This window comes from Poecile atricapillus, chromosome 2 (genome assembly GCF_030490865.1).
Source record: "Poecile atricapillus isolate bPoeAtr1 chromosome 2, bPoeAtr1.hap1, whole genome shotgun sequence".
Taxonomy (NCBI): domain Eukaryota; kingdom Metazoa; phylum Chordata; class Aves; order Passeriformes; family Paridae; genus Poecile; species Poecile atricapillus.
In genome coordinates, this window is record NC_081250.1 from 16,389,426 (window position 1) to 16,393,931 (window position 4,506).

The 4,506-nt window shown below is 40.4% G+C and overlaps 1 non-coding gene across 1 annotated transcript; it reads left to right on the top strand.

Annotated features, from left to right (window-relative positions):
- The first annotated feature begins 351 nt into the window (after positions 1-351).
- TRNAN-GUU (transfer RNA asparagine (anticodon GUU)) lies at positions 352-425 on the top strand. Its single transcript has one exon. It is a non-coding gene; the product is annotated as a tRNA-Asn (tRNA).
- Positions 426-4,506: the final 4,081 nt, after the last annotated feature.

Genomic DNA, 4,506 nt, shown 5'->3' on the forward strand with positions numbered 1-4,506 from the left:
ACATAGGTTTTCAGACTTCTTATAGCTAAATTTCCAGAAGGACAAAAAGCACAAGAAACAGTGCTGTTGAACCACTAGCAAATTGCATGACACCACCCCAAGACCTCCTCTCCTGAGAGAGGTAAACAGTGAGGAACTACTCAAAAACTATTTCAAAAGAATCTCATCTTTCACTCCCCACAGGAGGTAAGAGCATTTCTTCCCCCTGTATTCTGACACAATAGCACATCAGGTTTGCTGCAGCAGTGTGCCTGCAGTATCGCTCTGTCATTGTTCAGCACACGCAGGCACCACCAGCAGCACTCATTGAACAGTCAGGAATTCAGCTCCTCTGGGAAGCGCAGCCCATCAGTCTCTGTGGCGCAATCGGAGAGCGCGTTCGGCTGTTAACTGAAAGGTTGGTGGTTCGAGCCCACCCAGGGACGGAGGAGATCCCTTTTAAGGGCCAAAAAGAACCTCAGTAAGGGAAATGCCAAGTCCTATCCCAGGGAAGGAATAACCAGAGGCATCAGTACAAGCTGTGGCCACCCCAGCAGCTTCACAGAAATGGACTTGCCACTATGGCACTTTGCTGGCTTATGTGTCTGCCAGACCCCCCAGGTCCACTTCTGGGGAAAGCTCAACTCTTCAAAGAATAATCTGAGTTGGAACATACCCAAAAGGTTCATCAAAGTCCAACTCCTGCCCTGCACAGGGCATCCCCAAGAGTCACACCCTGTACCTGAGAGTATTGTCCAAACACTTCTTGGAGCTCTGCCAAGCTCAGTGCTGTGACCACAGCCCTGGGGGCCTGTTTCAGTGTCCAGCCACAGTCTGGGTGAAGAACCTTTTTCTAATATCCAACCTAAACCTCTCCTGACAAGTTTATACCAGCCCCTCAGGTTCCCTCCATCTTGCTTCCATAAGCATCCTTACTCTTGTTCTTCTGGATGACACCTGCCCACAAGCTTAGCATACATCAATCTTCCTTATTTATATCTAACCTGAACTAAAATGTCTAAAGCTGAATTTCAAGAGATGATAGATAATCCCTGATATAAACTGTTTATACATTTATGTATTTTATTAAATTGTATTAATAAAGTATTGTTAGCTATATTAAATATACTTAGTATACCATGCATTATTATAGTTTCTGTTTTGTGTACCAAATGGATTACACATTATTAAAACTGTCTTCACAGTTTGGGGGCTGCTACTGCTCTTCCCTGAACCCCAGTTCACAGCTTCACTCCTAATCCTAAGTAGCTACATCTGGACCTTCTCATTACTGTTAAAGAACAAGTTCCATGCTGTCAGCATCTGGATAGTCGCATTCCTCAGAAAGTCCAGCCTGACAAGCATTAAGAACTGGGAACCAGGCACTCCTGTCAAAAGGATCCAAGCAGACTTATGACCAGATGCTAGTAAATCCAGAGCTGATGATACACAGAAAACACTAGAATAGAGTTTCCTTCCAATCATGAGTTGACACTTCTATTTTAAAACTCTTCTGAGGTTGTTTTAAGCTTCTAAAATAAAGAACTAGAGCCCAGAAATTCTAGAGGTTGACTGAGAATTTTGCTGTCATTGTACATAAAATGTGCATAGATGTTACAGAAACTGGGAGCACAAGAAAAAGAAATACTTACTCACTGTGAACATTTTCACTCTAACAGAAAGGACCAGATGTTACTCAGGCACAAGGATAAGGACAAAACTTCCATTGCATTATTTCAATCACAGGACATATGCATGCAGTAGTTTGAAAACACATCTTTGCAGTTCTTTGCTCATATAAAACTTCATAAATTTTTAATTAAGGTGCCACAGGTACTCACAAAGGGTGTAGAAACTAAAAAAACAAACTTGGAAGTCTTAATGGAGAGCTTCTCTCTTTTTTTTCTCCTACTGCTGGACAGCAGCCAGGAAAAACACCTCGTATTTTGCCCCTCAAGGCTCAACTAGGTGTGAAATGTATGTAGTGATTTGTCTGGCCACATGAAAAAGTCCTGCTCATGCCAGTGTTGCTTATTGATGCTTTCATCAATAAGGCATTACTAAGGCATCAGTAAAGCATGCAGGACAGCAAGACACAAACCTGCCACAGGGGCTTTGGGTAGGATGGATGCAGTACCATGACCACTTGCATCAATCCTCCAGTAGCTACGTAACTTGTATTGATCACAACACAGGCTGCCCAAGTTTTGTAAGGGTTTGAAAACATGTATCAGTTAAGCCTCAAAACACAGAATGACTGCACCAACTACAGGGCAAAATTAGAGGGGTTATTGTAGCTCGCTATATATCAGGTGTGGTAGTTTGGCTACCACAAAGAGTTTTGACTTTTGGATCAGAAGATTCTAGGTTTGGCTCCTGGCTGGCTTGCCGCAAATTGGCGAATCTAAACTACTACATCAGGTTACTGGCAAACAAGGGAACTAAGAAGGAATCATACAGAGCAGTTATCACTGTGATACACAATGGCAGCAAGACCACCGCACCCTGAAGTTCCGCCATGGCTGATGAGGCAGTCACTGTTATTGTCTGGGGACTCAATGAACTCTCATTTTCATTTAGTTAAGACTTACTTTGAGCCAGCTGTTGATCTCATTATGGCAGCAGGAGAACAGGAAAAGTGATGCTGTAGTTTGGACAAAAGCCCTACAAGCAGCAAAAATCCAAGCATCTTGAAACTTTCATCAGAAGCCTGCCCCACCTCCCTTTTTAAAACGGCAGCAGAAGAAATACAAGACAAAATCATAACAACACTTAACAGTATTCTCAAGTGTAAATTTAAGAAGATGCAAGTGCTGTGCCATATTCTTCCAGGCTAGTGTAAAGCCTACAAAAAACACTTGCCAGGCCTGAGTACTAAACTGCTAATCAGTACTTTATTGACTAGAGTAAACGAACTGGAAGCAACTTCAGTTTTAACAGCTTTTCACAATCATGGATTTCTTAGTTACCTCAATGTGGTTTAATGCTTTAGTGAATAAAAATCTCTGCCATGGCATTCTCATTACTTGATGAAGAGCAAACAGCTCTCTCCATTATCCCTCTGCCACCTACTGAGGTAGGCTGAAGGACCTCTCGCATATACTTCTCTGGATGCAATACACCCACTATTTCTACAAATAGGTCTACATCAGTTTTGAGCAGAGCTCAAACTACTACTAGCTTGTAGTAGTTTCAGATACACTTGTATTACTGTAAAATACAACGGTGCGTGTGCACTTAGAGATAACCTAACCTACAAAGGGGGAAAAAACCTGGGAAGCATAGGAACAGATTTTTTTGAAACACGGCAGCTCCACAACCCATCCCCCCATTAAAAAGGTGAAAGAATTAAAATATGTAGCACAGTAACTGTTGCTACATTTTCTTTAACAAATACTGGAAGCACAGGAAGGCAGCTTTCCCATGCAGAGGTTCTTGACAGAGCAATGATGAAAAGAAGTGACACTCTAGGAAAAACATTCCTCAGAGACATAACATGCTTAAAAGATGAAGACAAAAAAGCTAGTTGCAAGTCAATTAGAAAACATCTACTTAAAAAAAAAAAATCCCTAACTGCTCTCAGTCTCACTAATTATGCTGTTTCAGAATACTTCTCTCCCAGAAATATTTTGTAGTGCAATAAGGAATAAATGACTTAATTCTTTCGCAGAACAATACCCACTATTCAGAGCGCGTCCTGCCATTCACTCCTTCTGACAAAAGCTGTCAGATCTGGCAAAGGCACAAAAAAAGATGAATCCAGGTCCTGCGATAAAAGGCCCTTCTGGGAGAAACTAAAAGTTAAGTCTCTTCTAAGCATAGGGATGCACCCAAACTAGGGTGGAGACAAATACAGAAATAAATTCCAAGCATCTGCCAGCATTATGATACTTGCCAAATATTGCTGACAAAATTAAGTTATTCAGTTTTAATTCACCTACAACTTTCCTCCACTGTGAGTCTACAAAAGCCAAAATTCTTTGACCTCAATGCTAACAAACATGATTTGCTCAGCCCACATACTCTGCATGCAACAGCAACGCAAATCTAAGATTTTAATATAATGTTTATGTAAATTTAATGTTAATTACATTTACATATTTAAATGATGCTACTACATTAACAATACTAGATACAGTATTTAGAAAAAACAACTAGCATGGTTAAGTCTTCAAATTTTGGTAGTTTTCTATCAAGTATAAAACAGAATAGAAAACAAAGTTTCCATGTGAAGAAGAAAGTGTATTTAAGCAGCCAAGACCTGTTGCAAAACACAGATCATGTATGCTGACATTTAAACAAAACCTTGCAGTAACAAAAGAGGCTGTCCATTCACTATACTTACAAGAAACTGCCTAATAGTTCATTTACTGACTGCACTATAGTGATTATTTAAGAAAACCCACACAGAACAGCATCTTTGTCTTGTCCTTTAGAAATAATCTGTACGTATGAAATGACCTCATTTAAACCATATGCGCCAGAAAATATAGAACTCTGCAATAGAAAGAGGTTAAAAAAGTTGAA